Source organism: Polypterus senegalus, chromosome 11 (genome assembly GCF_016835505.1).
Source record: "Polypterus senegalus isolate Bchr_013 chromosome 11, ASM1683550v1, whole genome shotgun sequence".
Classification (NCBI taxonomy): Eukaryota; Metazoa; Chordata; class Cladistia; order Polypteriformes; family Polypteridae; genus Polypterus; species Polypterus senegalus.
Window position 1 is genome coordinate 86,319,738 of NC_053164.1, and position 23,465 is coordinate 86,343,202.

At 37.5% G+C, this 23,465-nt stretch overlaps 1 protein-coding gene across 1 annotated transcript in view; it reads right to left on the minus strand.

Annotated features, from left to right (window-relative positions):
* LOC120539268 (RAS guanyl-releasing protein 2) overlaps positions 1–23,465 on the minus strand; it is a 215,305-nt gene that overhangs the window by 12,399 nt on the left and 179,441 nt on the right. The window lies entirely within an intron of this gene.

Here is a 23,465-nt window from a genome sequence, read left to right on the forward strand (position 1 = left end):
ATCATATTTATCAGTTTAAGTTACTTGCTCTGCAAGATCCTAATTCAAGCTATTTCCTAGGTATAATTTAGTAGAATGCAGCAGAAATATATCTCTGCATAATGATATCTGCATAATGTTATATGTTTTTTATTTACAAAATGCTTAATTTCACTACTCTATAAATTTTTTTACGTTGCTTTGCCTTGTGAAGTTCATAGTATTACCCAGTTTTTCAGAAAAGGACCAGTTTTTCTTGTGCTGGCAACACCCTCAAGCACCTTCTGAGCTAATGAAGATCTGCTGATGATACAATTAACTGTTGCATATTCTTGATCTACCTCTGGATAAGTCTCCTTTGCTCATTTCGTTATAGTTTATAGGTTTTATCCCTTATTTTGTTCTAGTAATTCAAGCTCCACAAACAAACAAGCAAAGTGTGCTTTTTTCCAGATTTCACTTTGAGGTTGCCCCAAATTCATTGTCATTCGCCTCAACAAAATCGTCCTACATCCAAATATTTGGCTCCAGCTTGTCTCAGTTACTACATTTTCTATCTACCATTATCTCTCAGTCAAATGTTCAAATTCTCCAGCTAACACTGTATAGAAGTCAGTGGAGGTATGTCAATATGACCAACCATCTTTTAAGCTTCTGCTCTGTGCAACTGCCTTCACTACTAAACAGTATAACGGAGTGTATTTTTGACTCCACAATACCAATTTCCACAATGATGCAGGACACCTTAACTACACATTTGATAATGTGATGCAGGATAAAAAAAGTTTTCACTTTTAATTTTAGGTTTTACCATACCTCGCCAGGAAAGAGGGTATGAATTTTGAAGGTGTCACTCTATACAAAAATAAAAATATTCACTGTCTCTGCAGTGTTTACATTTTCATCCTGCATCTGTATGTTTTTCTCTGTAAGTACTCTGCTTTTTTGACTTTATTCCAAAGTTGTTCATAAAAAGTTAACTGAGTATCTAAATTGGCTTGGTATGCATAATTGAATGCATGCATTAATGGATCCAATGACAGATTCCTCCTTCCTGGCATTCAGTGCTGCTGAGGCTATGACTTCCTGCAACCATGTAATAAGCATATTAGTATAACGATAGATGATAAATGCAGGTCATTGTAAAATTGCAATTATTAATAAACATAGTTTAGCCTATGGCTGTTATAGAACACCTAAACTATGAATTCATACAACTGTGAATATTAAAGAAACCGCATTATCCATCTCAGACTGAAGACACTTTAATACAGCATTGTCTTTATCATACTACTGCTGAGGAAGTTTATTTAACACTTTTTAGTTAAATGTACAAAATGTTTTCAATAGCTATTGCTAATTATTCCTGTTTCTTTCCTTTTGGAACTTTAGAAAATCTTTGATGAGAACAGGCCATCCAGCTCAAAAACAATCCCATCCAACTAATTTCTACAAAATAATATCAAGTTGAGATTTGATGTCTCTCAAAGTTTTACTGTCTATTTACTATACTTGTTATTTTATTCAATGTGTCTAAAAAACTTCCTAACAATTATACAAAATTAACCCTTACCAAGTTTCAAACTGCTGCCCCATGTTCTTCTTTGCCTGATTTTAAAGTAAAAGTCTAGATCTACAGCACTAGCTTCTTTCATAATTTGAAACACTTCAGTCATGTCGTCTCACAATCTCAGATTGAAAAGGTTTAATTACTTTAATCTTTTACTCACAACTGACACCTTGTAGTTTTAAAATCAGCCCAGCCATTCTTTTCTGGACTTTATCTCGAACTGCTATGCCTTTTTGTAGTCTGAAGACCAAAACTGCACACTGTACTCCAGGTGAGGTCTCACTAGTGTATTATATATAACTTAAGCATTGCCGCCTTTGACTTATACTCTACACACCGTGCTATAAAACCTAGCATATTCTGTTAATGTTCTCAATGGCTTCTGCACATTTTCTGGATGTTAATGGTGACAAGTCCTTCTCATAAGCAATACTAAAGTTTCAGTCCTCCCCCTCTGATTTCAAATCTAATATTTTTATTAGTATTTAGACCCTTTCTTCAATACTCGGTTGAAGTGCCTTTTGCAGTGTTTACTGTCTATAGTCTTCTTGGTTTGACATAACAACCAATATACTGTACACCTGGATTTGGGCATTTTCTACCATTCTTCTCTGCAGATCATCTCAAGCTCTGCCAGGTCTCTCTAGAGATATTTGATTGGTTCAAGTGTTGGCAGGGCCACTTAAGGACATTCACAGAGTTTATGTTCTCTGTCTTTATGTTTGTATTATTGTATGGCACACTGGACAATTATGTGGAAGCATGCGCAACACAAATACACTAAGATGAACTGAACAGTAGATAGAACAAACCAATAATTAATATAAAAACAAAACCAAAGAAAGCATTCATAATGCCATTCTGTGCATATTTTAAAAATAAGCTTTCTTAAATTTCAGAAACAGGCCAGAAACAGGCCAACACTAGAAAAGTGGCTTGTGTTGTCAGATTAACCAATCCTTTTAAATTACACAATGATTTTAGGTCTTAAATCTCTCAAGAGAAACAGGAAGGAAATGTCAACGATACAGAGCAAACAAGGTCAAATGTAGCTTCAAGGCAAAGAAAATAAAAAACAGGAAACAGGAACTCTTGTGAAAATTAAGCCGGTATTTTCTTTGCTTTATCTGCTTTTAAAAATTCCAAGACCTCTAACTGTAAAAAGGTAATGGAAAGCTTAAACATCAGGAAGGAGTCATTATGTCTGAGATAAAAACTCTGTTGAGAAAATTTCATTAGGTTGTATATGAAAATATAGAAAATTAGTATCACTTTTTTAAAATACATTTGCTTTAAAGTTTGTTAAATGAAAAGACTCATTCCTTATCACCATTTAGTATGAACATGTTTTATAAATTCTACAAGTATTGATCACACAACATTCAGTATAACCTTATGTCAGTAATGACACTATTTCAGCATTTTAAGTATGTAGTATTTTGCACTGAAGGCTAACCTAATTGGAAATAAAATCTGTGACAAACAAGTTATTTGATCAAAAATAAATTAAGAGGAAAGAGAATTGAAAAAATGTGTACTAATGTTCTAGTAATAATAATAGCAGCTCACTACTCAAAACAGTAAATGCGGGGAAGACCCAGGATCGAACCATCAACCTCTTGATTTAGAAGCAACCATTCTTACCTCTACACCAGCCAAGCAGACATCGATATTTGGGCTTTGGTTTTTACACATTGACAGCAACATATAAATAGAATAATTTCTTTAACTTTGGTTATATTTTTGAATAACAGCACACTTTACCTTTTGTGAAAGTGTTAATTTGATATCTGGACTTCAGTCTTCACACATTTTACACTTCATGTCAGCATTTTGTCAATTATTACTATTACATTACTACTATAACATTTCTTTACTCACATTTCCTGTCATCCTACATTTACCCAGATCATTGTAGACATGGAACACACATGAAATGTATGTAAATAATAAATTATTTACTCTATACAATTCCAGACAAAAAGACTTGAGATCTGAGAATTTTGCGTCTCACTTCAGATGCATCGGTGGGGGATGGGGATAGCAGGCTGCTTGCTGCTTTTGCTGATTGACACTTTTGTAAAACAAAGACACTGATGAAAAGGTGCAAAGAAATTTAAGGCGGCCTGGTATTATGACTTTTTCCATAGGCTTCAGGGATTCTAGTGTTAAAGGGACACCAGGGCTCTGAATTGGAAGGGACAGTCAGTTTTCTACCATGTTTTTAACATTGTTTTAATGGATTATTTATTTGATGATTATTTTGTTTAAGCTCTACCAAAACCTTGACTTTATAGGATTATTTAATTTATTATGGAAGATTTACACTGCACAGTTTTTGAAAACTGTTTGGTGCACTTTTGCACCTACCTGTTGCTTTGTGTTGTGTCCTGTTCTGCTGGCTCATCCCTCAAGTACGATAACAACGGTATTGGGTTAAAGAGGCTCCTAGGATACAATCGTAGCATGGAGCTGAACCACACTATCACAGTGCTAATAAGAACGTATTAAGTCACTGTGCCTTATAAAGAAGCTAATTATATGACAGTACAAAAAAAAAAAAAAAGTGTTCAAGTATGAGAAGGATGACTGCTTTGATCGAGTCTCAACAATGACGGATGGATTAAAAGGAAGAACTCTATGTGACCATCTTCATCAAGCCCTTCCGTGAGAACCCTAAATCCAAAGAGGACTGTTTCATTTATGTTAGGTAGAATGCCAAGAGGGGACTGGGAGGTCTCATGGTCTGGAATCCCTACAGATTTTATTTTTTCTCCAGCCGTCTGGAGTTTTTTTGTTTTTTATGTCCCCTGGCCATTGAACCTTACTCTTATTCGATGTTAATTAATGTTGATTTATTTTGTTTTCTTATTGTGTCTTTTATTTTTCTATTCTTTATTATGTAAAGCACTTTGAGCTACTGTTTGTATGAAAATGTGCTATATAAATAAATGTTGTTGTTGTTGAGTAAAAGGGGAACTGCTGTATGGATATAAAACGTCAACAACCCAGTACGGGTGACTGGCTCACACACCCACGTTTCCGTTGGTCACACTCCCACACGCACTGATAGTTTGCATTTCATTCACTAACGTCCATTATATTGTAGCATGTTTGAACAGAGACTCGCCTTAAAAAGACAGCATCCTTCCCCCACCATTTTTCAAACAGCGGTTGTATGTCACTTCTCTCTGTAGTTACCATAACCATCGTCCATTATTTTAGCTCCCAAGAATGAAAGTGTGAACAAAATAAATATTCACATCCACCAGATGATTCCAGGCAGGCCTACAAATTAGAAATCTATCGACACTGTCATAGACCCTGCTCAAGCTGTGTTGTTTCCAACAGAGTTTCTGAATTCTTTGGAACCAGCACCAGTTCCCCCGCACAATTTCTGCCTTAAAACTAGACCACCTATCATGCTACTTCTCAATCATGATCCTCCAAAACTGTGTAATATGACTTGCCTTTGTGTCAAGAATCTCTATCCAAATATTACTGAAGCAACTATTATGACAGATTCCGCAAGACGTGAAGATGTTTTCATACCAGGAATACCACTGATTCCGAATGATTTATCCTTTGATTTCAAACAACTACAATTTCCTGTTCATTTGGCTTTTGCTATGTCAACTAATAGAGCTTAACACTAGAATTACCAGAGCCTACGAAAAAACTCGTAATTCTGTCCCACCTTAAATTGCTTCTTAAATCCCTTCACACCTCTCCGCCAGCGTCCTTTGTCCTCTAAATGTGCTGATAAAGAGAAGCTAGGAGCAGCCGGCTATTCCATCCCCCCACCAATTTAGAACGTGCATGAACTTCTCTCAGCTCATGCCTTGATTGAGTATCTGGGAGTGAAGAAAAGTTTTAGAGTGGAAATAATAGATCGTTATTTGGAACACACGCATTTCATGTCTGTTCCGTTTCTACAGTAATCTGTGTAAACACATTGTTAAAACAGAAACGTTTTATATATTCTAGTAGTAGATGACAAAATGTAGGCATAAACTATATAATGTATGAAGCCTGAAGTCCAAATATCAAAGAAAAAGGTACAAATATAACACAACAATTGCGCTTTTATTCAAAACTATAACTGCAGAAACAAAAAGCCGCCTTAAAATGCGACATTGACAGCTGTTTACTGTAATTCCCTCCGTGGTTCAATAGAATCAGTTCCCGTTTGGGAATCAAAAGGTCGCAAGTTCGATCCTGCACCACTCCGTTTTGAGAAGTAAACTGCTCTTAGTCTTACTATTTTAGAATAAAAGCATACATTTGATTTCAGTCTGTAACAGCCGGTGCAATTTATGATCCTTGTAAAGGTTAGCTTTTTTTTTTATTCACTTTTCATTCTCTCAGTCGCGTTCAGAATCAATCCATACAACCCCATCTGACATAGCTGTTTTCACATAATGACGCGCTATAGCTCTGCAGTGTACCACGATGCATACTAAAGCCCCCATGGTTGCTGACACACAAACGCTGGCGAAGCTGCCTTCTTCGTATCTCACTGTCACTTGATTTTCTTTTTATTCAGTTTTATTGAGTGTTCCTGCCAGTCCCCGCATGTTGCTGTATGCTGTTTCTTTTGTACTTGAAAGAATGGTAAAGAGCAGTAACTTCGGCGCTATATGCAATAATCAGACACTCCCCATCTGCCCGTTGTTTTGTTATACTTTTACACCAACATATGTTCCTGTGTTTGAGCATGCTCAAAAAATACACGTGTAATGCCACGAAAAGTACACGCAGACACTTCATTTCGCAAACAAAACAAGTGCACTTTTATTCAAGACTACCTGTATAACCAAAGAAAAAAGAAAGCAAGTTACAGTAGGCGATTGATATGACAGCTTGCATGGTGCAATGTTAAGATGTGCCGATTTCCATTCCGTGCTATATAAAATCATCACATTCAAATATTAACAGTTCCCAGACACCCAAGGACCATCCTTCCTATATTTACGACACGTGTACTTGTTGCAGTGCACACACCTCTCTGTGCTATGGTTCCTATTACACTGAATGAGCACCTGACACTGTACTTTCTTCCCTGGGGGAAGGTCCCACATCAGAGAATTTCCAGTTCCTGCATAAATTCACACCCGATCTGACGCTGTTCGTTTTCAAATAATATTGCATTAGTTACTTTTCATGGCATTACACGTGTATTTTTTGACCATGCCCGTTTGAGCATGCTCAAACACAGGAACATATGTTGGTGTAAAAGTATAACAAAACAACGAGCAGATGGGGAGTGTCTGATTATTGCATATAGCGCCGAAATTACTGCTCTTTACCATTCTTTCCTCTGCATGTCCTGGAGTACAAAAGAAACAGCATACAGCAACATGCGGGGACTGGCAGGAACACTCAATAAAACTGAATAAAAAGAAAATCAAATGACAATGAGATACGAAGAAGGCAGCTTCGCCAGCGTTTGTGTGTCAGCAACCTGGGGGGGGGGGGGGGTGCTTTAGTATGCATCGTGGTACACTGCAGAGCTATAGCACGTCTTTATGTGAAAACAGCCGTGTCAGATGTGGTTGTATGGATTGATTATGAACGCGACTGAGGGAATGAAAAGTGAATAAAAAAAAAAAAAGCTAACCTTTACAAGGATCATAAATTGCAGCAGCTGTTACGACCAAAATCAAATGTATGCTTTTATTCTAAAATAGTACGACTAAGAGCAGTTTACTTCTCAAAACGGAGTGGTGCAGGATCGAACTTGCGACCTTTTGATTCCCAAACGGGAACTGATTCTATTGAACCACAGAGGGAATTACAATAAACAGCTGTCAATGTCACATGTTAAGGCGGCTTTTTGTTTCTGCAGTTATATTTCTGAATAAAAGCGCAATTGTTGTGTTATATTTGTACCTTTTTCTTTGATATTTGGACTTCAGGCTTCATACATTATATAGTTTATGCCTACATTTTGTCATCTACTACTAGAATATATAAAACGTTTCTGTTTTAACAATGTGTTAACACAGATTACTGTAGAAACGGAACAGACATGAAATGCATGTGTTCCAAATAACAATCTATTATTTCCACTCTAAAACTCCACTTCACTCCCAGATACTCAATCAAGGCATGAGCTGGAAGAAGTTCGTGCACGTTCTAAATTGGTGGGGGGATGGAATAGCCGGCTGCTCCTAGCTTCTCTTTATCAGCACATTTAGAGGACAAAGGATGCTGGCGGAGAGGTGTGAAGGGATTTAAGAAGTGATTTAAGGTGGGACGAAATTACGAGATTTTTCGTAGGCTCTGGTAATTCTAGTGTTAAATGCAATCACTGCAAGTTCCAGGCATCAATTTGGAAAATCCATGCTTTTCACACAGACAACTCTACGTAGCATGTTCTACAATGGTCAATCCTCAGAATTTCTTCATTTTCGCACCACAAGTGAAAACAAAAAATATAGTGTATCCAAAGGCTCTAGAATGACCACTTATATCACCTACTATTACAATAAAATGTGAATCACAAAACTGTTTGTCTATTTCTTTCATTTGGGAAATTCACCAGTTATAGATTCCCGGGCAACGCCGGGTACACCTGCTATCTAATATATAAAGCAGAGTATATGTATGTGTGTATGTATGTATATTTGTTTGTCCGCCATAAAAATCTGCACTGGACGTCCGATCGCCACCAAACTGGGCATGGGGCTCCTTTGTGACCAGGAGGAGGTCATGGGGTATGTTTGGTTGGGAAAAATGTTCGTGGTGAAGTGCAGGGAATCTTTTCACCGACACAACGTTCGCCACACGTCCCCATACTTATCATCGACAAGATAGCCGCACATTGCAAAAGATGTTCACAGCGGCGCCATCTAGCAGCACGTTTGGTCCCCATCCATCGCTCTTTAACCATGTTTCTTTAAATTGCCAATATATCGCGGAAGTGTTCAAGTATATGAAGGGCGACTGCTTTGATCAAGTGAAGGGAAACTGCAGTATGGATATAAAACATGAACGACCCAGTACACGTGACTGGCTCACAAACCTGCATTTCTGCGTGTCACACTCCCATACGCACGGACAGTGCTGTATTTCATTCGCCAACGTCCGTTATATCGTAGCACGTTTGAACAGAGACTTGCTTTAAAAGACTGCATCCTTCCCCAACCATTTTCCCCAAACGCAGCACCGGTCTGATTCGCAGTACGATTTCAGTGTTGCTCTTTCTGACAGACTGGTGCTATTTGTTCGCTGTGGTGCTTATTCCGTCCGTAATACCATGTAACACATTGTAATTGTCCTGCTTTTCGCTAATATACCCACCCCAACGAAAAAAAGAAGTAGAATTGGAAGGTCTACTTCAGATGCCACAAGAAAGTCTACTTCCGGGATGCCTGAAACGCCACAGCACACAGAATCCAGAGTGCAGGAACTTACAATAAAATGTCAATCAGAAAACTGTTTCTTCTATTTCTATGTTCTGTTTGTTTCATTTGGGAAATTCACCGGTTATAGATTCCCGGGCAACGCCGGGTACTCCTGTTACTATATATATATACAGTGGTGTGAAAAACTATTTGCCCCCTTCCTGATTTCTTATTCTTTTGCATGTTTGTCACACAAAATGTTTCTGATCATCAAACACATTTAACCATTAGTCAAATATAACACAAGTAAACACAAAATGCAGTTTTTAAATGATGGTTTTATTATTTAGGGAGAAAAAAATCCAAACCTACATGGCCCTGTGTGAAAAAGTAATTGCCCCCTGAACCTAATAACTGGTTGGGCCACCCTTAGCAGCAATAACTGCAATCAAGCGTTTGCGATAACTTGCAATGAGTCTTTTACAGCGCTCTGGAGGAATTTTGGCCCACTCATCTTTGCAGAATTGTTGTAATTCAGCTTTATTTGAGGGTTTTCTAGCATGAACCGCCTTTTTAAGGTCATGCCATAGCATCTCAATTGGATTCAGGTCAGGACTTTGACTAGGCCACTCCAAAGTCTTCATTTTGTTTTTCTTCAGGAATTCAGAGGTGGATTTGCTGGTGTGTTTTGGGTCATTGTCCTGTTGCAGCACCCAAGATCGCTTCAGCTTGAGTTGACGAACAGATGGCCGGACATTCTCCTTCAGGATTTTTGGTAGACAGTAGAATTCATGGTTCCATCTATCACAGCAAGCCTTCCAGGTCCTGAAGCAGCAAAACAACCCCAGACCATCACACTACCACCACCATATTTTACTGTTGGTATGATGTTCTTTTCTGAAATGCTGTGTTCCTTTTACGCCAGATGTAACGGGACATTTGCCTTCCAAAAAGTTCAACTTTTGTCTCATCAGACCACAAGGTATTTTCCCAAAAGTCTTGGCAATCATTGAGATGTTTCTTAGCAAAATTGAGACGAGCCCTAATGTTCTTTTTGCTTAACAGTGGTTTGCGTCTTGAAAATCTGCCATGCAGGCCTTTTGCCCAGTCTCTTTCTTATGGTGGAGTCGTGAACACTGACCTTAATTGAGGCAAGTGAGGCCTGCAGTTCTTTAGACGTTGTCCTGGGGTCTTTGTGACCTCTCAGATGAGTCGTCTCTGCGCTCTTGGGGTAATTTTGGTCGCCGGCCACTCCTGGGAAGGTTCACCACTGTTCCATGTTTTTGCCATTTGTGGATAATGGCTCTCACTGTGGTTCGCTGGAGTCCCAAAGCTTTAGAAATGGCTTTATAACCTTTACCAGACTGGTAGATCTCAATTACTTCTGTTCTCATTTGTTCCTGAATTTCTGTGGATCTTGGCATGATGTCTAGCTTTTGAGGTGCTTTTGGTCTACTTCTCTCTGTCAGGCAGCTCCTATTTAAGTGATTTCTTGATTGAAACAGGTGTGGCAGTAATCAGGCCTGGGGATGGCTACGGAAATTGAACTCAGGTGTGATACACCACAGTTAGGTTATTTTTAACAAGGGGCAATTACTTTTTCACACAGGGCCATATAGGTTTGGATTTATTTTCTCCCTAAATAATAAAAACCATCATTTAAAAACTGCATTTTGTGTTTACTTGTGTTATATTTGACTAATGGTTAAATGTGTTTGATGATCAGAAACATTTTGTGTGACAAACATGCAAAAGAATAAGAAATCAGGAAGGGGGCAAATAGTTTTTCACACCACTGTATATATATATATATATATATATATATACATACACATACAGTACAGGCCAAAAGTTTGGACACACCTCCTCATTCAATGTGTTTTCTTTATTTTCATGACCATTTACATTGGTAGATTCTCACTGAAGGCATCAAAACTATGAATGAACACATGTGGAGTTATGTACTTAACAAAAAAAGGTGAAATAACTGAAAACATGTTTTATATTCTAGTTTCTTCAAAATAGCCACCCTTTGCTCTGATTACTGCTTTGCACACTCTTGGCATTCTCTCGATGAGCTTTAACAGGTAGTCACCTGAAATGGTTTTCACTTCACAGGTGTGCCTTATCAGGGTTATTTAGTGGAATTTCTTGCTTTATCAATGGGGTTGGGACCAGCAGTTGTGTTGTGCAGAAGTCAAGTTAGTTGGACGATCATTTATTTTTCAACAGGACAATGACCCCAAACACATCTCCAGGCTGTGTAAGGGCTATTTGACCAAGAAGGAGAGTGATGGAGTGCTGTAAATGGTCATTAAAATAAAGAAAACACATTGAATGAGGAGGAGTGTCCAAACTTTTGGCCTGTACTGTTTAAAACCCCTTATCAAGCGGTGTCATTTTTGCTAAATCGCTTGTAATTTGACCTCTCCAAATTAGAATCATTGCTGTTATTGAACTATCTGGAGTATAAACACATGTTTGGTCTCTTTGTAAAGGTAACATTCTCTAGTTTCACCCTTAGTAGTCAGAATCACTGTAGGTGTGACTGATCAAAAGTTATGCACATTAGAACTCACAGAAAAAATGCATTTTTTTGTTCTCGCCTAAGTTTTTTTGTGAAAATAAAGGTCTCTATAGCTGCAGTAGGTAGGTGGGGACAGAAACACACTATGTACCAACAGAATAACTTGTTGACTATTCACATTTCAAATTTGAAAAGAATACCTGTAAAATGACATTTTTACACCAGTTTTTATGTGGGCATGTCCAGGTGCTTTTCAGAGGGACCTACGGTTTATCCATTATCCACATTTTGGAACGTTTGGAAAAAGTGTAATAACTTTTGAATGCTTCAACCCACATATATAAATGAGGGCTCTACTGAAAGCTTACACCTAAAGGAATCTATATCTACACACAGTGTCACTCTATTAGTTATAGAAATTCATATTCCATACTAAAAACAATAAAAAATACACATTTCAATATAAAAATAGTCAAAACAAGTCTTATGGGCCAAAAATATATATATACTGTATATTTTATTTTTTACTTTTTTTTAATAAAATGCACACAAACTATATACATTTTTTTACAAACTGTTACAATACAGCTCAGCGTTTTTCCATGTGCCACTGATTGTAGCAATCACTAGCAGGCAGAAGGCACAAGGGCGTGTCACATGTCGCTCTCTGCCATTAGACGTCTCCTGGTACGATAGATCACTGTCACGCCGCGTACATGCCTCTATTACTTAATCGAGAGTGTATTTACGTATATCTGTACTTTTATCCATATTTAAAATGCGAAAAAAACTTGGTGAAATCACAATAAACAACCACGCACCAAGCTGCAGACTGGCACAAATGCCAGCGCGCAGCTCGATCGGTTTTGTTTACAAGTTAGCATGGCAAGTTACATATCGACGTGCTCAGCTGCTCATTGGCTGTAAGTTTGGAGTGTCTCTCACAGCGTCCAATCAAACTGGTAGATTCTACCAGGGTTTGGAGTTGTGTGTCATCGTTCAGCTGTCTGTCACACTCGTTGGCTATACGAGGTGCCAGTCACCCCCCAGACCCCTCGTAATTGGCCAACTTAGGTGTCAATCAGAAGCTAACACTTCCGTGTAACATGCTTTAGCATGGTTATTGCCGACAGAAACAAATTACGTCTGATATGACCAATAGAGATGAAAAAAAATGTCGGAGCTAGTCTCAAGTTAAGAAACGTTTTCTGGAGTTTTTGTTCCTTTGAGGATCTATCGTGTGTTTTGGACCTAATCGTTTTACTGGATTATATTCCCTGGAGCCTTACGGACAGAATGAGATCAACATTGCTCGGAAATATTGATGTTTGACTTGCAGAGAGCCTTCAAAGGTAGGAAAAGTCAACTCTTAAAAGTATTTACCTCTCTGTAAAAAAGGATTTAGTGTCAGTGCTGTGGTTGTTGTGTGTCAAAATGGTTTATATCATCGGAAAGATGAGACTCTGAATTTTCATTTGATGTGTAGTATGTCGAGGTGCATGACAGAGGGGCATGCACACATGGCTGTGACATGATTGTGACGTCGTCAATCGTCGTTATGTACCGGGACCGGTACGTGTGCATGTTAAGGATATATATATATATATATATATATATATATATATCAATCAAGCAAGCAATGGAGGTATATATACATACAATAGTAAGTCAATAATTATCCTCGCTTTTTCATAACTATGTTTAGGTTAGCTGTATACAGCTTTGTGGGAACTTGCTGTCTGTGGTCACAGTGGTAAAGCTTCCTTATTTAATCAGAATCATGCTACACACTTGCTCAGTGTTGTTGTCGATAAAGTACATAGACAAGTGTCCCACTCCTCCCTTAATGCTTAATACTTGTCAAACCATTTCTGAATTTCTCAATCATTTGTAAGCACTCTGCTGTGGTAAAACACAGTCTACATATTGTGCAGAAAGTCATCCATTAATTTTAGCTCCTGGTACACCTTCAGCCTATAAAAAGGGGACTGCTGCTTGCTGCTCTTCTCTAGCAAAAGCACAGAGCAAAGATGCTGTGGTAATTTCTAGAAAACATCAAAAGAAATTGACTGCTCAAGGTTGAAACTTTACCACTGTGCCCATGAACACACCATGTTCCCAGACATATTTGGGGAACGCTGTACAGCCAATCCTAAGAAAGTTAACACAAAAGGTGTGAATAAATGACCATTACCTCATATTTCGAGCAGTATGCATCACCAAGAATATAAAACCTTTTCTTCTCATTATAGGCTTTGACATGCTAATTTCTGTGCTTTTTCATGGTTGTCAAAATCTAGACTGCAACATGGATAGTACAGAGATGTAATACACATTAGGCAAGCAAGTAGTAGCAAACAAAGTGGAAGAAGCAGTATTGTTATGTGTTCCAGGTACAGTGAAATTCTCTAGAACATTAGAACAATTTAGACAAGAACTGACCATTCAGCCCAAAAAAGCTATCCAGTCCTATCCACTTAATTCTTCTAAAAAACATCGTATAGTTTTGAAAGTCTCAAAAATCTTACTGTCTACCACGCTACTTGGTAACTTATTCCAAATGTCTATGGTTCTCTGTATAAAGAAAAACTTCCTAATGTTTGTGGGAAATTTACTCTTAACAAGTTTCCAACTGCATCCCCACTTTCTTGATGAACTCATTTCAAATTTACAGTCTCGATCCATAATACCAATTCCCTTCCATAGTTCACACATAGTTGTATGCCACCCATTAATCTTCTTTTGCTTTGAACTGAAAAGGCTCAGCTCTTTTAATCCTTCTTCATAATTCTCCTGTAGCCCTGGAATGAGCCTGGTCACTCTTCTCTGGATGTTTTCTAGCGCTGCTATGTCCTTTTTGTAGCCTGGAAACTAAAACAGCACATTAACTCCAAATGAGGCCTCACCAGTGCATTATAAAGCTTGATCATAATCTCCATGGACTTGTACTCCACACATTGTGCTATACAACCTAACATTCTGTTTGCCTTCTTAATGGGATCTGAACACTACCTGGAAGATTATAGTGCAGAGTCCACTACGACTCCTAAGTCCTTCTGTAATGATTTAACAATTTCCAAATTATTTGCCAATCCAACTCTCTTGGTATCATCTGCAAACTTAACCAGCCTGTACTTATATTCCTATCTAAATCATTTATATATGTTAAAAATAGCAACAACCCTAACACTAACCCCTGTGGAACACCACTCTTAACATCAGCCAATTCTGATAAGGTTCCTTGCACCATCAACCTCTGCTTCCTGTGTCTGAACCAATTCTGCACCCATCTAGAAACATCATCCTGAACACCCATTTCTTTTACTTTGATGACCAACCTCTAATGTGGCATCTTATGCTTTCTGAAAGTCAAGATAAATAATACCATATGCTCCACTATTATTATATCCTTTTGTTGCTTCCATATAGAATTCAAGCATGTTAGTAAAACATGACCTCCCTCTTCTGAATTCATGCTGACTATTCAGAAAAACTCCTGTACTTGCCATTTGCTGCTCAACCTTATCCTTAATAACCACTAATTTAGCTGTGATGCATATTAATCTTTCTGGCCTATAGTTGCTTGGATCTGTCCGGTTACCCTTTTAACATAATGGGATAATATTTGCCATTTTCCAGTCCTTCAGAATCTCCCCAGTGTGCAGTGACTTCCTAAAATATGTGTCAAGGTTTTATACAGTACTTGCTAGCCTCCTTAAGAACTTGATTGTAAATATTATCTGGTCCTGGTGATTTATTTCATTTCAGCCTATTTAACCTGAGCAGTACTTCTCCCTCTACAATTTCCAAATCCTTCAGTCTCTCCTTAGTAGTCCCGTTTACTGCTAGGAGATTATCCACTTCCTCACTTGTGAAGACCTCAGAAAATTGCAAGTTTAGAGCATCCACTATTTCACTGTCTATATCTTTTAACTCCCCTTTACTATTTCTGATGTACTTTACCTCCTCCTTCACTGTTCTTTTACTACTAAAATACTGAAAGAATCCCTTAGGGTTTTCAACATTCCCTATTAATTACAAATTTAGTTGATGCCCCCGTACAGTGTGCACCCTTTACCGTATGTCTTGTGACTGTGACCCACCTATCTCTACCTGTCTCTGTCTGGTCTGGAATCTCCTCCTGTGCCACCTTAGGGATGCACGCTATCTCTCTAAACAACACCTGGGCCAGGTCCACCATGTCTCTACTACAACGCAGGCAAGCCAAATCCTTCTCCAGTTCAGCGACCCTGAGCCTGAGGTTCTGGATCAGCTGGCAACTCCTAAACATGTAACCTTTATAGACGACTGGCTCCTCCCAAGCCATCATCAAAAAAGTCCAACATTCAGCAGGACCTGCATAGCACTGGACTCATTATTAAAATTTCACTTGGGATTACTAAAACTGCCTTAACTTTTTCTTTTTTTAATTAAAATGAAATGATTTAACTTAAATGGTAAAACCAAAAAAAAATAAGCCAATGAAAACAAATTATAGAACTGCTACTGCTTTTTTACACCTTCTGTTCCCATAAGCTAATGTACAGGGTGGGCCATTTATATGGCGTTCACCAGACATCAACACAATTTCTATCCGCTTCTCACATGTTAACCTCTGCGACATGTCAAGGGCTGTAAACAAAGAGAAACTTGTAAATAACTATAAAAGAATAAAGTTACGTTAAAACCAAGCACACCATTGTTTTTCTTGTGAAATTACCAATAAGTTTGATGTGTCACATGACCCTCTTCCTATTGAAAAAACAAAAGTTGGATCCAAAATGGCCAACTTCAAAATGGCCACCATGGTCACCACCCATCTTGAAAAGTTTCCCCCCTCACATATACTAATGTGCCACAAACAGGAAGTTAATATCACCAACCATTCCCATTTTATTAAGGTGTATCCATATAAATGACCCACCCTGTACTATTCTCCCTCTCAATTCCTGCTTATGAGGTTATGATGTCTTATGAGGTTAACTCTTACTTTTCTCTGTCTGTTTCTATAACTTTGCACTCCACGTATTCCTTACTTAAAAGCTCTCCACTTGCACTATTTGTATTCCCCTGTATTAATGAACCCTTATGCTGCCATCCACTTAAGTGATCTACCTCTGGACCCAATAAGAATTGTTCAATCTAAAATACATAAATAAATAAAACTTGCTTAGTGAATATCAGCAGCTATTTAATTTCTTACTATCTTATCTGCTCCTACAGCCACTTGTGCCTGATAGGGGACAGCCTTTTTTTTTAAACTAAGGAATCACTGTTTCAGTAACTTATTAACTATTTATTCCTTTGATGGGGATATTTACTTACAGAGGTAGATACTTGCTGCTTTTCTACCTTGACTCCTTGATGCTAGTTCAAATACATATAACAAGAAAAACTTTTCTAAGCCCACTTCCAAACACCCACATACTTTTGTTCCTGTGCGGGCGAAAAAAAAGCAAAAAACCCTTCTAAAAGGAAAAAAAAGCTTTAACACTAGAATTACCAGAGCCTACAAGAAAACTTGTAAATACTAAATTCTAAGTCAGTGGGGGGATGGAATAGCAGGCTGCTTGTCTTAATCGGCACATTTACAGGACAAAAGATGCTGACAGAGAGGTGAGAACAGATTTAAGGTGAGCCGGATTTACAAGCTTTCTCGTTGGCTCTGGTAATTCTAGTGTTGAAAATTCCCACAAGGTTCCTTAGTGGCAGACAAAACCCAAGTTTATAAGAGCAAAATGTATTTTTTTTAATTACCTCTCAGCAACCTCTCTCATTCGCAAAGTTGATGTCAGCACGTCAGCCAAGATTGCAGCAATCAATATTCAAGATGATTAAAAGGGCAAGTTCAGTTATAGGACACACTCTGGACCCCATGGAGGTAGTAGTGAAGGAGAGAAATAAAACAAAACTAAAACCATTATGAATAATGCTGCTTATCATCTCTCTGATACACCAACACTGAGCCAACAAATTATTCAGCAAAAGTGTGTCAAGAAACGTTACTGGGACTCGCAGCAATACGCCTGTATAATGCCTCATGGTGAATTTATCTTTTTTTTTTTTAATTTCTTCTTTTTCAGTCATTCTGGTATGTGTTTAGACCATGGTGTATACTTATTTATCCCTAAATAGCCCAGTGCGGCCTAGTCATTCTGGCCCTCTAATCATCTCCTGTCTCAATTGGCCAACTATCTCTCACCACCTAACAGACAATGTATGGTCAGAGTACTGGCATAAAATGGCTGTTGTTGCATCATTCTGGTGGATGATGCACATCATTGGTGGTTATTGTTGTCTATCTATTTGCAAGGAGTCAGATCCTTTCTTTGAAGCAATGGGTAAAACCACTTTTTAGGACCCAGACAAAGTTAACATTCTCTAATAAAGATGCCTAAGTCAAATCAATTTGCCTCATCTATACTTACTAGGAATGCAACCACACATGAGCAGAACAATCATACACCACATAGGTCAGAATTCTGACCAAGTCTCTGGAAGATGTAAGGTGGCAAAGTTGTGTTGTCTATCTATCTCATGAGTAGTGATTCAGTCATATTTTAAGGAAACATTTAAAGTATTATATGAGTTTGGGATGGACAGTGGACAATCCAAAGGTATGTATATAACATATTTAAGCCATTATTTTTAAAGAAATAATTATTGCTATGTCTTCTGACTTCATGCCATTTAAGTTTAAAACAACACTGAACATACCACCTTCAATCAACTTTCAAGGACAGAAAAGGAAATGTTTGATTAACTGGCAAGGTTTCTGTTCTCCCCAGGTTCGGGGGTGTCCCACAATTCAAATACATGCGCTTGTTAACACAACTGCCCAGAGTACGTGCGCTTGTTTCTGCATGAAATAGCACCACAGCAGCATGAAATCTACCCAGGTATGGTTTCAGTCTTATGTCTTTTACTGACAAGTTTAACTGGAATTAACTATTGCACAATATTTTTAAATTTAACTGGGGGGGTGGCTATTATTTACATTACCGGTTTTAGAACACCTCAGTTTTTCCATTTTTCTTCAAATGTAATCAGTTGAAATGCAATGAATGACCAAAATGGTGAATAGGTAAGCAGTAAACTGCCAGAGGTTCAATTTCAAGTTTAGTTTAGAAAAACTGAAAAAAAGATAATTTCAGAATATTACAAATGGACCTTCTTCGGGGAACAACTAATAGGTATGTGCTTATTTGTACATGAAACAGCCTGCAATCTATGCAGGTATTAGTTCTATCTTATATCTTTTACTGACAAGTTTAACAGGAATTACCAACTTACGGATGTTCTGCAGCAATTAAAGCAAATTAAGCCTTGCAAGCTGAAGTAAACAATTTATATAGGAGTCCCAACTTCTATTGAATACTTAAAAACATTCTGCCTGTCTTAAAGTAGAGTTGGAACAGACTGAGTTAGTACACTCTTTGTAGTGCTACTTGGAAAATACAACACTGTATAAAGTTGTAAATTCCAGTGATAACGGCAAGAAAAATGGCAATTAACAAATTAAATGAGACCAAACATTATTACCCTAAGAAGTGGAGGCCTTTCATTAGAGAATTTGCAAATAAAATCAAAGTGTTAGTGAGAACAGTGTTCTACACAATCCAAGGGCAATTGAAAACTGGAAGAAACTCTGATAGGAAGAGATCTGCAAGACCCAAAGTCACAACTCAATCAGAAAACAAGTTTCTGAGGGTCAGTGCAACACAGCTTAATAGTGGACTTTGTGCTGCAGGTTTGATAGGGTGAGTGGTGGTAAGAAAGCCATTTGTTAAAGGACAAAATAGGGCCTTTAAATACAGGTTTTGGACTACTGCAAACTGGTGGAAAGACTTATGGACCGATGAATAATAATCTGAAATCTTCGGTTCATCACGCAAGGTGTTTGTATGCCGTCAAGTTGGTGAAAGGATGGTTCCTCAGTGTGTGACACCAACTGTCAAACATGGCGTAGGAAGTGCGATGGTCTGGGGTTCTTTTGCTGGAGGCACAGTTGGTCACTTGCACAGTCTGACTGGCATTCTGAATCAAAAGGGTTACCAAAGTTTGAATGTTATTTCAGTAAAAGGTGACTACTTTGAGGAATCAAACAGCTGAATAAAAGTTGATACACTTAATGATGCATAGACTTCTTTTATTTGCCATTGTTTACAGTATGCTTTTACAGTATTTCATGAAACATTAAGACATTAAACTGCATGGATTTCCATAAAAACTGAAAGAAATTAGTTGATCTAAAACTTTTCACTGATAGTGTAGATATCTTAATTAGTAACACCATTGATTTATTCTGAAGGTACAAAAACATGCAGCTCCAGGGAATTGAATTTAATTTATGCTCTGGTTCTTTCCATTTTCTGTTCATGGCTTTTCTCCAGGTGCTACATTTTGTACATTATAAGGAAAAGGTTAGGTTAGGTTAACTGGCCTTGCATGACTGAAAATGAAACAAATGTGCTATCTGCTTTGTGCCTGATGCTTCTAGGAAACAGTGTGAATAATTATAATCATAAAATGGAAAAAGCAGATTTTAAAAAAGACATGAATTTAAGGCGCTGTATATGCTCTACACACACAAAAGGATTTGTTATTACTAAGATAAATATCCAAACACATACTGTAACTCTGAAAGTCAGGTATAAGATTCTTTTCATGTAACCAAGAATGTGGCAGAAAGTTAACAGGCTGCCTGCTGCCAGTGCTGATCGATATACAGTACAATCCCTCTTAATCGGCCACCTCAGGACTGGACCCATGGCCAGTTGCCGTTTTGGTCGGTTAATCCGATGCATACCGATTTTCATGTAGAAAAATATTTCTAAAGCATGTACTGTACATCTTCGACGTTCCTGAAGAAACCATATCCACAAGGCTTCATCCACAATTTCGCACATGGGTTTCTTTCTCGTACAACGACTGGACAGATTTTTATCAGACTCCATTTTCGTACAGAAATTCTTGATGGAACGCCTGTCTCTTTGCCAGTCGTTTACCGTGCTTTTCCCAACACCAAGTTTGGCACAAATTTTCACCACCATTATCTGACCACTTTAGCGCCTTAAGACGCGTATCCATTGAAATTACAATTCGTTTACATTTTGTACTCATCGTAAAGGGAAACAGTTCATTAAAAAATCAGAAAATACAACTGCCCCCTTCTCCACTGTAAATTCTGAGAATTCATACAAAAGTCGTGTTCTTTTATTTGTTCCACATACTCCGACGTACTCTTTTTAACTCCAAATCATTGTTTTATTACACCCTCCACTTGTACTTGCCTTATAACTTAAATGTAGCCTGGGTGCGTTCAACAATGATTTGGCATTCTACCATACTCCTAGAACGAATAGAAGAACTCGGCTATACTAGTCGCAAGCTAGCCAAATTGATTCATGGAAAATTCATAAAGGAATATGTAAACAGAAATCACTCTGAGCGTAGGAGCCCTCTCACCTTCCGGGAAAGAAGGAAGTGCATACATATAATATAAAGAAAAAAATTACTTTATTTTATTTTAACAGGCCGGTTAATCTGTTGGCCAGTTAATGCAAGACCAGTTAAGAGGGATTGTACTGTATTTGCAAAATAAAAGATGCTGATGAGGAGGTGCAAGGGAATTTAAGGTACCCTGGCATTACAAGTTTTTTCGTAGGCTTCTGGGATTCTAATGTTAATCAAGCTTTAAAGCTTGTTGTCTTTAAATTATGATTTACTGCACTTTGCCAATACAATTCGGTATATATAGGTATACAAATATTATCAAAGCCAATAAGTAAAAAGACTGGCCAGCACAACAATGATGAAAATGTATTCTGCAAAAACTGTAAAAACACTCTGTATCTAGAATGGCCAAAGGTATTTGGCCAAATGAATCAGACCAAATCACTGGTTTAAAGCTTACCTACTATGAAGGGCATAATATTAGGAAGAAGAAAGAGTTAATACATTTGTCCTACACATTAAACTGTGTAGTTTATGTGAAAACAGCATTCTCAGATGTGGGGTAGGGAAGGATCCTGAACACGACTGAGACTGAGAGAATGAAAAGTGAATAAAAAAAAAAAACACTAACCTTTACAAGTATCATAAATTACTGGCTGTTACACACTGAAATCAAATGCGTGTTTTTATTCTAAAATAGTAAGAATAAGAGCAGTTTACTTCTCAAAACTGAGCCATGTGGGATCGAACTCATGACCTTTCGGATACTAGTTAGCAGCTGATACCATTATGCTACCATGGTAGCTGTAGTAAGTATGTGTCAATATGGCATGCTAAGGTGGCTTTTTTCTGCAGTTATATTTTTGAATAAAAGCATACTTGTTCTATTATATTTGTACCTTTTGTGGAAGTGTTTGATATTTGGACTTCAGGCTTCATTCATTATATAGTTTATGCTTACATTTTGTCATTTACTACTACAATATGAAAAACGTTTCTGTTTTAAAAATGTGTTTACATGGATTACTGTAGAAACGAAACACACGTGAAATGCGTGTGTTCCAAATAATAATCTATTATTTCCACTCTAAAACTCCACTTCACTCCCAGATAATCAATCAAGGCATGAGATGGGAGAAGTTTGTGCACGTTCTAAGTCGGTGGGGGGATGGAATAGCCGGCTGCTTGCAGCCTGATTTTTATCAGCACATTTAGATGACAAAAGACGCTGGTGGAGAGCTGTGAATGATTTTAAGAAGCGATTTAAGGTGGGACGGAATTACGAGTTTTTTCGTAGGCTCTGGTAATTCTAGTGTTAAGTAACTAATGTTATGTTTGGAAATTGAAAGTTAGTTAAATTATGAACCTGTGAAACAAACCTAAATTAAAAGACTGAATAACCCAAAAAAATACTACAGTCACTGAAACTCTCTTAGGTTTAAGTCACCCATTCCTGATTTGAAGGAAACATTATTAATTTACAAAAAGCACAAAGAGCAATAGCATCTCATATCAGCATGCATCAATAAGAAGCACACATAATATACACAGAGATTTTGACATCCATCCATCCATTATCCAACCTGCTATATCCTAACTACAAGAGATTTTAACATAATTCACATTACAATTTTTATATTCATAATAGTCAATGGTGTTGTTGGTGTATGCATTGTGCGACTATGGACGATGTAAGCATAAGAACCTAAACAGCATACAACAGCAAAAATTTGCTCAAGCTTGCTTTCCTAATTGTATAGAACAAGTCAGTTTACAAAATAAAAGAGGGAAATAAAAATGCAGAACATGTGTGTACTCTTAAGCTGTTCTTATCTTTTTGCCTGTGTGTGCCTCAGCATGTAAAAGTATTAGTAAATGCTGACCACTTGATAAAATCCAAGCGGCTATCACAAACAATACAAAACAAAGAAAAAATCAGCAAAAAAAGAAAAAAATTAATGCAATTATTCTGTGTTCACTCTGTAGTTATATTAAGCTTTCTAGTTCAATGTTATAGTTTAATAAATGTTTACATTAGAAATTTGCCTTCTCAGTTGCACCCCCACAAAAGATAACAAAACCACATACAAAAAAATAAGTTAAATAAAAGGCATTTTTTGAAATATATGTATTTATAACTCTTGTAGGTCACCGACTGACACGTCTTATTTTTGTAGATTACAAACAGTGACTGACCAGTAGTCATTATGTAAATAAATGTTGCTCACCCCAAAAATAGACCACAGTGTATGAAAATATACACAGTGTAATATTATACTGCCTTACAAGTCTCACACTGAACAAAACATTTTTGCTGTTGAATTATTGGGAATCTGTAGCCATTTCTATTGCATGTACACAAAATGACCGGATAGAAATGGACTTCACACAGAACAAATAGAATAAGGTAACAAGTATCAGAGCATAACAAAAAAATGCATAACAATAAAATTGTGTGGTCCAAAGAGGAGAGACAACCTACAAACAATCATTAGACAAACCAAATGCTCAATAAAAACTTAAGTGGTTCCTCAAGATGGCGTCAGGTGCCAAAGTAAAAGTCCCTTTTGCTGATTAACAGAAT